Genomic DNA, 11,721 nt, shown 5'->3' with positions numbered 1-11,721 from the left:
ACTCTACTTCCGGAAGCCCGTGTGATTTCTTTTCCTGTTCTGACCGGACTCCATTCATCCATTTCTGGCGAAGATGAGATGCAACGAATACGATTGTACAAAGTAGATGGACCCTTGCCGGAAAATACTTTTGACCCCGAGCAGATCACCATATACAAAGCTAGCCAACCTACACTGCGCTGTTGATTGATCATGTCCGGATGCACCAGTACGAATACGTGATCGGCCCGTTGTTTTCCGACGATCAAACGGGTGGCTGCAGCCGCTGCATAAAAGCAGGGCAGGCACGTCAAATCTAATTTCACCAGAACACGTCAGATGATCCTGTTGTCACAAGTGATGCGTGTCCCAGTGATGCTAAATGGTCGATAAAGGAAGCGTAACTCCTCGTAGACATGAACTATCATCTCACGATGTACTTGTCACAGCAGTTAGCTCGACGTATTAGGGTACCCCAGCAAAGAGGTACGCTCACACATGGCACATGACGAGAAGCATCAACGACATCACGGACCAAGCGAAACATCGGTGCTGCAGTGCCGTCGTCGTCGCCGGCAGCAGCAACGCCGCCAACTCAGTCGGGAAGCTCTACCACACTTAGGGGGATGGGACCGGGAGCCTCGAAAGGAAGGCCATGCTCCCAGGTTTCCAGAATGACGGCAGCTCTTTCATCAAGGCCGTTAGGGCTAACAGATGGCGTGAGCTCTGAAATGTGATTGATTTTTGGACAGGCGTCGCAGATGTCTGACGACAGCAACACCGAGGCTTGACGAGGGTTGTCTTAGGCGATGGGTTTTACAAATTACAGAAAAAACAATTGACCAATCTACCCAGCTAATCAATGGCCGAGATAATTCGATACTGCTCTGTCCCAGCGGCAGTACGATGTTTTGCAAAAAATCTCTACAAGAATAGAAGCCACAGCAAAAGGAATATGATCATATGTACGAGGAAAGTGAGCTTGCCTTCATACTACGCCACGTTTTTGATTTTTTTTCCGGGTAGCCATGTGTTAAGCTTTGCCGAACTTTCCGGGCTTTAGATCAGGCTTGAGTTTGGCTCGATTGGGTCTCCAGCTGAATTTAAACTGAACCAAGCTCGAACATTTTGTTGAGTGTGTTGGTCTTGGATGTCTCAGGAAGCCATATTTAGCTTCCCACCTGTCACCCTGCATGAACCAAGCCAGATAGTACTACCAACGAGCTCAACCAACCCAACATACCATTGGCGAACCTACCATCCTTAGCTAAATTACGTGTCACTACTAGTCCATCAATTATCGAATGCTCGGTGATTCCAACTAGTGGAGTACGAACGAAAGTTACACCATTCCGAACGAATGGAGATCCTTGACTATAGCTTACTTGTGTGAGCATTGGATTTAAAAGCCATACCTGCAGGCCAGCTGCCTGCAAATTTCTTCCAATTAAAGGTACTAAGCGCATCTGGATTATGGTGAGGGCCTACATTTGTTTTTCGAATTGAGGTCCTACTTCACCTGACGGAAATTGCATTGCACGCACGGAGACAGTGGATACCAATAATGCTTTATGAAATTGATATCTAGTAGTACCTAGTATCTGCAAATTGCAGTTTATTGAAGCTGAAACGGGGTAGGAAGCCGGGGGGAAATGATGAAAGATATAGCAGTAGCGCGGGGTCAGGAAATCGCTACAGCTAATTAATAGTAGCGCGTTCCGGAAACGCGCTGCTGATATAGTCAATAGTACTAGCGCGGGTACAGACCGCGCTACTACTAACAGTTAGCTGTAGCGCCTTATTGGTAGCGCGGCTGCCCGCGCTGCTGATAGCCTCAAAACCCGCGCTACTACTAGGGTTTTCCCTAGTAGTGCCCCTCTAGACATACTTTCGATCCTACAAGTGGTGTCAGAGCTTTGGTCTCCATTTTCCTTGATTTCCATAGCTTTGGTGATCATAGCCTTGGTTCACAACCAAGAGAGTATGGCGTCTAGCGAGGGAAATTACCACCCTAGAGGTCCTTACTTTGATGGTACTAATTTTGCTAGTTGGAAGCATAAGATGAAAATGCATGTTCTTGGACATAACCCCGCCGTTTGGGCTATTGTGTGTATTGGTTTGCAAGGTGAATTCTTCGATGCGAGAGAACCAAATTGTGAAGCAACCGCGGAAGAGTTGAAAATGCTGCAATATAACGCTCAAGCTTGCGATATCCTCTTCAATGGATTGTGCCACGAAGAATTCAACAAAATCAGCCGTCTTGAGAATGCAAAGGAAATTTGGGATACTTTGATTGATATGCACGAAGGTACCAACTCCGTCAAGGAATCCAAGTTGGATGTGCTTCAAAGTCAGCTTGAAAAGTTCAAAATGAAGGATGGTGAAGGTGTCGCTGAAATATACTCTAGGCTTGCTCTCATCACAAATGAGATTGCCGGCTTAGGAAGTGAAGAGATGACTGACAGATTCATCATCAAAAAGATCCTAAAAGCCTTGGATTGAAAATATGATACCGTGTGCACATTAATCCAAATGATGCCCAATTACAAAGATCTCAAGCCAACGGAAGTCATTGGAAGAATTGTTGCTCATGAGATGTCACTCAAGGACAAAGAAGAGCTTCACACCAAGTCTAGTGGTGCTTATAAAGCCTCATGAGATGCTCCTGCCACATCAAGTGAAAAACAAGTCTTCAATGAGGAACTGACCTTAATGTTGAAGAACTTCAACAAATTCTACAAGAGTAGAAGCAAAGAGAGAAGTCCCAAATCAAGATCCTACCATGACAAAAGATCTTCTAGTCATGAATGTAATTGTTACAATTGTGGAAGACCCGGACACTACTCCAATGAGTGTACGACCCCATACAAAAGAAAAGAAGACTCACCTAAAAGAAGATGTAGAAGAGAAGAATCACCTCCAGGAGAGAGAAGGAGTAGAGATGATCGTCATGAATGAAGAACCTCTCATAGAAGCAAGGATTCGGAAAGGAAGGACAAGTCATCAAGGAGCTATACAAAACGAAGACATCAAGCTCATGTTGGTGAATGGGTATCCGGTTCTGACTCCGACCACCAGTCCAAGAGAAGTTATCACTCCGACTCCGGATATACTCAAGATGAAGGTGTTGCCGGTCTTGCACTTGTGTCAACCAACTCCTATGACATATTTGACTCACCAAATGAAGGAATTGGAAGATGCTTCATAGCTAAAGGCCCCAAGGTATCACACCCCGAGTATATTGATTTCAGTAGTGATGAAGATGATTTGCTAGGTGATGATGAGTTACTTGTTGACAATGCTAGTGATGAAAACTATGTTGAAACTACTATTAATCATGCTAATCAAGATGAAACGAATGAAAATGATAAGAAGGAGATTGAGCGTCTAACTAAAGAACTAAACACTCTTAAGTTAGCTCATGAAACTACTTTGGAAGATCATCGAGAACTTTTAAAAACTCATGAGAAGCTACGCTTCGAGAAGCTCAACCTAGAGCAAGAACATGGGTTCTTAAAAGCTATCAATGATGATCTTCAGAAGAAAAGTTCTTCTTACATTGCCAAGCGTTTACTCTTGTCTACTTACATGTCACAAGTAAAATCTAGCAACAAGAGTAAGAAAGATTCATCTTCTAGTAGTAACAATAATCATGCTAAATCTAATATTGTTGATTCTAGTAGTTCTCTTGATTCCACTAATGATTCTCTTAGCCAAGCTACACTTGAGCAAGAAAATAGCTTAATGAAGGGAATTATAGAGAAAGGCGTTTACAAAAGCCTTGCTGGAAGTAAGCAATTTGAGAAAATTGTACACAAGCAAGGGAGGCACCGGAAGAATCAAGGTGTTGGTTTTGAACGAAAGTTCAATGCCAATGGAGTTGAGTGGGAAGAAGATCAATACCCCAAGACAAAGTTTGTTCCTCAACAAGAGAAGTATGCTCCTACTTCCTTCAAGGGGACACAAGCTCAAGATGATCTTCCACCACAAGACCGCAAGCTAAAATAAAAGGACAAGCTTCAAGAGGAGATTGATGCATTTGAATAAGCTCCAAAGGCCTTGGTCAAGTGGGTTCCCAAGACTACGTCAAGTTCTACTTCATCAAGTACATCTAGAACCCCAAGGATTCCCATCAAGATGATGTATCCCATCAAGTTCTACTTCACTCATATTCATATTGGCAAGGACAAGTGCAATCAACTTCCACATATTGCACTAGTTCAAGGAGTCACAAACCCTCTTGTTGGTAAGTCAAGGGACAAGGTAACCTAATGCTTTCATGGACGTCATCTTGTGTGTACTGCAGTCTATGTCTATGGGTATCCTTGTTTGTTCCTTGTGGGACTAACCCATGTAGGTATTGAAAGTACAACTCACTCAAATGGATTGCTCCAAAAAAATCTACATCAACATTGAGCATCCACATCTTCAACATCTACATGAAGTCATCATCGGAAAAACCCAAGGTTAGTTCATCCCCCTAAAAAGGGGATATCACATCTAGGGGGAGCTTTACTCTAAGAATTGAGCTAAAGCAACTCTAATGGTGTGAACACAACAACGCTTTATGTAAAAGTGGTAACCCCACTTGTGCTTAAACGATCAAATGTTCTCATTTGACTCCTAAGTCAATATACTCATATATAGATGACCTAGTCATCGTCAATTACTTGATAGATGCTAGAGTGTTTGTGCATGCTTTGCCACATATTTTATTTGCCATCTTATTGTGTGAGCATGCTGGATGCATAATTTTCTTCATTCAAGGACATACATTTGTTGCTTTGATTGTTTGATCTTTTCTCTTTCCAAATGGATGGACAAGAATGCCTAAGTACACCCTCTAGCTATCTATACTTTTCTCTTCTTAAACTCTATTCATACTACATCACAAATTTAATCAAGTAAGATTCGAACCCTCTGGGTGAGGAGCACTCGGAGCCACCGATTCGTCATAGACCTAAACTTCCAAAACCTCTTGATGTATTTTAGTGTGACCGATTCATTCCATTCGGTCATACCGAGTTCATTGAGTTCATCTAGGTTTCAATCTCGGTGCAACCGATTTGAACAGTTCGGTCTCACCGAGTTGCAGTAACCGCTTGCGATTGTGCATCTCGGTGCCACCGAGTTGCTCAACTTGGTCACACTGACAGGGTCTGGATATATATACCCACGGGTCGAATTTTGGAAATTTCTTCCAAACCCTTCGCCCGCGCTTATCCAGCTCTGCCGACTCGAGGTCTCCGGATCGTCTCCTCCATCGCCAGCGACCTCCTGCCACTGGTCTCCGCTGCCGTCAACGGAATATTCGCCACCGTTGTCACCAAAGTGAGTTCACCATCGAGTAAGGGTATGAACTCTACCCCTTTGTGCAATCTTTACCTCTGATGCCTACACTTAGGTCAATGCCATGAATCTTACCACGTTTGAGATACTTCTATCCAATCAAAAACTCCTTTAGATTAGTTTTGATTTGAAAACTTAGGGTTAGGTTTCCGCTGAACTCATCTCGGACCGATTGAGTTGTAGAAATCAGTCTCACTTGTTTGGCCCAGGCCATTGCACTTGTGATATTCGGTCTAACCGAAACTTACAAGTTGGTGTGACATAGTTTGATTCTCAGTGAAACCCTAGCAATCTCGGAGTCACCGAACTGTGTCTCGGTCTGACCGATTTCACTAGGTTAGACTCTAATATTGCTTCGGTGTCGCTGATTTTAAAAAATTGATAGCTCCGAAATGACTTATGTAGAAAACTAAAACTATGTTTTTGACTCATTTGTTTTGCAAAATCTCTGCACTTTGTTATGCTCATCCACTCCGTCTCAACTATATCTATTCACACGGTCAGCTTTCAGCTTTCAGCCATGTCAGACAACAGTGACAACCAAAACAGGTCTGAAGAACAGGTTCACTTAAGTGAGGGCACTAGTCCCTCTGACATCTATGATGATGGGAGCGGAAGTACTCCTGGCAACCTGCCTAAGGCTGCTACTAGGCAGAGGAGGAAAAGTAATTCAGATTCAGAAGATGAAGATTTTGTGGCTGATGAGGAAGTCACTTCAAGGAAAAAGGTTGTCAAGAAAGAGTTTGGCACAATAGCTTCAACCAAGCCAGGTATGAAGAAGAAGGCACCAGCTAGAAGGATCCCAATATCCAAAGCCAGAGACTCAACACAGGAAACCATTGAGTTCACTCTTGAACAAAAGGAGGCTGCTGAAGGCAAGAAGAGGAAGGAAAGGGTCAAGAAGACCATGGCCAGAGTAATTGGCAGACCATCCATGGTCAGGGATTCAGATGAGGATGAAGAAGATGCTGCACCAGCTCCCGAAGCTCAGAAGTTGATGGGGGATGCCATCAAGTCAGGGGCTGCTCCATAAAAGCCCAAGACTGTCCCGAAGGCCATTGTTGCTGCTCAAGCTTCTAAGCCTGTAGCACCCAAGGGATCAACTAGGAACATACCAGCTACTGAGAAGAACAAGGCCCCAGTGACTGAAGTGGAAGAAGAAGAAGAAGCGCAAGTGCTTAGAAAATTGAAACCCAAGATCCCAGATCATGATGATACACATCCTGTGGCTGAGAACATGAAGCTAAGGAAGGATGCAGGTCTCAGGCTATGGAGGCAGATAGACCCATATGCCACCAGAAGGAGGACTGCTGTAGACTACAGGTTCCACACAAAGGAACATCAAGATTTCTATGAGATTGTGCTCCTGGACAAGAAGCCCATAGTTAGTGATATGAGATGGGTTGACTGGACTTACATTGACAACAATGCAGATCATTTCTCAGGAGTTCATGACAGCTTCAGACTGACTGGAGTTGACAAATTTGTTGGCCAGAAAATCACCAAGTGGAATGATGAGATGGTAATACAGTTCTACTCCACATCACATTTTTATCCAGATGGTAAAATTGCTTAGATGACTAAGGGTACTAGGTACCAGTCTACACTTGCTGAGTGGGACAAGCTTATCAATGCCCCTGAAGAGCAAGAGGATGACACAGATGTGTATGCCAAGCCAAGGAAAGGAAACAACTCCATGGCACACATGTACAGGGAAATTCCTGATGCTGCCCTGGATACTCACAAGTTTGGCTCTGTGTACTATCTGCTGTCTGGACTGCCCACAGTCAACACTATCCTCAAGCACACATTGTTGCCCAAGTCTGGATATGACAGGATGATAAGAGGACATTCCATCAATTTGCTGCAGATGTTTGACATACCAGAGAAGTTCAAAGTGATGACATTGATTGTAGAGACAATCAAGAGGACTGCTGCTGATCAAAAGAGATCATGTGGATATGCTCCACACATTCAGATGCTCATCAACTCCAAGATGGGCAAAGGCACATATCTCTTGGACAAGGAGCACCTTCCCTTGTTGTCTGAATTCAAAGACAATGGAGTTGTCATGGATGCTACACATCTTACTTCAGTAGAGGCTCAGGAGAAGAGGGAGAAAGCTAAAGCAGAGAAGGCAGCACAAACTTCACAAGTTCCAGATGCTTCAACTGCTCACCTCAAGACCAAGCAGGATCAGCTGAGCTATCGCTTGAGGCGACTATCAGAATTGAGAAACAATTGACAACCCTGACTCAAAATCAAGAGATTCTTGAGAGGATCATCGAGATAAGTTTTATGATCTAGACTTGAATGTCACAGATATCCAGACAGCAGTTGAGCAACCCCAGGATGAAGCTGAAGAGAGAAGAGGGAGCGCTGCCACTGAAGCTTTTCAGAGAGTGCCTAGGGCACAAAGGTCTGTAGTTATGCTAGCCAGTGACACAAGGGCTACTACATCAACACCAGCATCTACAGCCTGTGTTGTCCCTCTAGTTGCTACTCCACCAGCTCCAGAGACCTCTTCGGATGCATTCGTTGTAGGACTACTCTCCACGCCACCTTTGCACTCCGGAGCTCCCAAAGATTGTGCTTACAGAGCCGCATAGCACTATGCATTTTCAAGGTTTTTGGTAACCTGTTGCCAAAGGGGAGAAAGTGTATAGATCATAGGCTTCAAGAGAGTGTGTGTTTTGCTTCTTTTGCCTCTCTTGCTACTTTATTTGCTTGCTCGTTTGGTTGATACTCTACTTATGTGTATGTCAGATACTCATATGATCATGTGCTTGATCATATCAGACTTGAATGTTTGTGCTTGAATGATGATATTCTATCTCTCATGTATGATCATTCATATCTTGTCTTGGTAATGAGTGCATATTTCATATTCTATCATTTTGAGCTCTCCACCAAGATGTATGTGACATGGAAGAGTAAACCATGATCCTAATCGATTGTGCATTTGCATTCAAAAGCAAATTTTAAATAATGCACAAATTTAGGGGGAGCTCTTGCTTATCACATACTTCTCAAAGTGACGATGTATTTCATTTATATTATCATTTGTTGAAGCTTTGATCTATATGTTGTCATCAATTACCAAAAAGGGGGGAGATTGAAAGTGCAACTAATCCCCGAGCGGTTTTGGTAATTCATAACAACATATAGCTCATTGAACTAATATCCATTCGGGATTAATGTTTCAGAAAGTTCAATGATTGGTATGGCATGGACTAGATATGTGGACCCCTCAAAATGCTAAGGACACATATTGGCAAAAACTCAAGACTCTACATTTTCATTTTAGTGATCCAAGATCACATTGAGTCCATAGGAAACGCCAATACTATTCAAAGGGGATGAGGTGTTGCTTAATGCCTTGATTGCTCAAAATGCTTAGTGATATGCTCCAAAATACCTCAACCGGTTTCTCATTTCCACATATGTCCTAAACCTAAAGTCAAACTCGGCCCCACTGATTTGATCTAAATGGCGCCACCGAGTTCACTTGACATAGCCATTGCCAGAAACCCTAATCAGTTCGGTCTCACCGATAGGGATCTCGGTCTCACCGAGATGGGATTGCAAACTCTCAGTTTCCCTTCGTAACGTTTCGGTCTAACCGAGATGAGTGGTCGGTCCCACCGAGTTGGCAATGCAAACTCTCTGTTTCCTTTACGTAACGGTTCGGTCCTACCGAAATGAGCGATCGGTCCCACCAAGTTTGCCTGACCAAGTCTCTATTTTCTTATTACTAAAATCGGTCTCACCAAGTTCATGTGATCAGTCTAACTGAGATGTGCTTTCGTCCTAACCCTAGCACATCGGTCTCACCGAGTTGGTATATTGTCGGTCCCACCGAAAAGCCTAACGTTCACATTTTGAACCAGGTCGGTCTCAGTGAGTTTCTCTATTCGGTCCCACTGACGATGACATGTACCTAGGGTAGGGTAATCGGCCTGACCTAGACACCCTTCCAAAGGACACTACCCTACAGTCAAAGGCATTCAAAGTACAGCAGCGTCTCCCGACTGAAATAACCTTAGAGTACAACCCACTCGACCAACAATTCCACTCGGATAACTCAATTCCATTCGATCAGGATGTGGTCATTCGACCATACCAGAAACCACTCAGAGTACAGAAGATCAAAAGTCATTCAGGATGGCAACGGTCAGGCGTTCACTCCGTAGTTTTAATGATCATTTATATGTCTTGATTATAGATGTTATGATACGTCTCCAACATATCTATAATTTTTTATTGTTCCATGCTATTATATTATCTGTTTTGGATGTTTAATGGGCTTTATTATACACTTATATATTATTTTTGGGACTAACCTACTAACCGGAGGCCCAGCCCAAATTGCTGTTTTTTTTGCCTATTTCAGTGTTTCACAGAAAAGGAATATCAAACGGAGTCCAAACAGAATGAAACCTTCGGGAGAGTTATTTTTGGAACAAACGCAATCCAGGAGACTTGGAGTGGATGTCAAGCAAGCAACGAGGCGGCCACGAGGCAGGGATTCACGCCCAAGGGGTAGGCGCGCCGCTACCCTCGTGGGCCCCTCGCGGCTCCCCTGACCGACTTCTTTTGCCTATATACACTCATATACCCCGAGAACATCAAAGAGGACCACGAAACCCTATTTCCACCGCTGCAACCTTCTGTACCCGCGAGATCCCATCTTGGGGCCTTCTCCGGCGCTCCGCCGGAGGGGAAGCGATCACGGAGGGCTTCTACATCAACACCATAGCCTCTCCGATGATGTGTGAGTAGTTTACCTCAGACCTTCAGGTCCATAGTTATTAGCTAGATGGCTTCTTCTCTCTTTGGATCTCAATACAAAGTTCTCCTCGATCTTCTTGGAGATCTATTCGATGTAATTATTTTTGCGGTGTGTTTGTCGAGATCCGATGAGTTGTGGGTTTATGATCAAGATTATCTATGAACAATATCCTTTGAATTCTTTTATGTATGATTTGTTATCTTTGCAAGTCTCTTCGAATTATCAGTTTTGTTTGGCCTACTAGATTGATCTTTCTTGCAATGGGAGAAGTGCTTAGCTTTGGGTTCAATCTTGCGGTGTTCGATCCCAGTGACAGAAGGGGAACCGATACGTATTTTATTGTTGCCATCGAGGATAAAAAGATGGGTTTTATATCATATTGCTTGATTTTATCCCTCTACATCATGTCATCTTGCCTAATGTGTTACTATGTTCTTATGAACTTAGTACTCTAGATGCATGCTAGATAGCGGTCGATGTGTGGAGTAATAGTAGTAGATGCAGACTCGTTTCAGTCTACTTGTCGCGGACGTGATGCCTATATACATGATAATGCCTAGATATTCTCATAACTATGCACTTTTCTATCAATTGCTAGACAGTAATTTGTTCACCCACCGTAATACTTATGCTATCTTGAGAGAAGCCACTAATGAAACCTATGGCCCCCGGGTCTATTTTCCATCATATAAGTTTTCGATCTATTTTATTTTGCAATCTTTACTTTCCAATCTATATAATAAAAATAGCAAAAATATTTATCTTATTATCTCTATCAGATCTCACTTTTGCAAGTGGCCGTGAAGGGATTGACAACCCCTTTATTGCGTTGGTTGCAAGGTTCTTATTTGCTTGTGTAGGTATGAGGCGACTTGCGTGCAGTCTTCTACTGGATTGATACCTTGGTTCTCAAAAACTGACGGAAATACTTACGTTACTTTGCTGCATCACCCTTTCCTCTTCAAGGGAAAACCAACGAAGTGCTCAAGAGGTAGCAAGAAGGATTTCTGGCACCGTTGCCAGGGAGGCTACGCCAAGTCAAGTCAAGATTGGATCTTCCAGCAGCTAGCCATCTCTGGCGCAGTTGCCAAGTCAAGTCAAGACATACCAAGTACCCATCACAAACTCTTATCCCTCGCATTACATTATTTGCCATTTGCCTCTCGTTTTCCTCTCCCCCACTTCACCCTTGCCGTTTTAGTCTCCCTTCTTCTCTTCGTCTTTTTCGTTTGCTTTGATGTCTTACTTGGCTCGTTTGCTCATTTGGTTGGAATAGTTGTTTAGTTATTGCTAAATAGAGAACCTAAGATCTATGGATCCTCATCCGCTTGCTAATCATTTTAAGAGATCCAATTATGATGAACCAATTGCTAGTGAGTTTTGTGCACTAGATTATCTTTATGAAGTTTTGCTTGAAATTAGTGAATCTGGAAATTGTAATGAAGAAATTTATGAAGAGATTCATGATAGCTCCTTGAATAAAAAACATGATTCCAATGATTTTACTATAAATTCTCTTGATGTCAATTGTGCTAATAATATGCAAAACCCTAAGCTTGGGGATGCTAGTTTTGCTATGTCTACTACTTGTTGCAACGATC

The 11,721-nt window shown here is 43.2% G+C and overlaps 1 pseudogene; it reads left to right on the top strand.

Annotated features, from left to right (window-relative positions):
* The first annotated feature begins 1,962 nt into the window (after positions 1-1,962).
* LOC147957919 (uncharacterized) lies at positions 1,963-6,361 on the top strand (annotated as a pseudogene).
* Positions 6,362-11,721: the final 5,360 nt, after the last annotated feature.

This window comes from Triticum urartu, chromosome 7A (genome assembly GCF_056163025.1).
Source record: "Triticum urartu cultivar PI428250 chromosome 7A, HENAU_Tu73, whole genome shotgun sequence".
NCBI classification, from domain to species: Eukaryota; Viridiplantae; Streptophyta; class Magnoliopsida; order Poales; family Poaceae; genus Triticum; species Triticum urartu.
The sequence above is the reverse complement of the archived record's forward strand: the minus strand, read 5'-3'. Positions and strand labels throughout refer to the sequence as shown.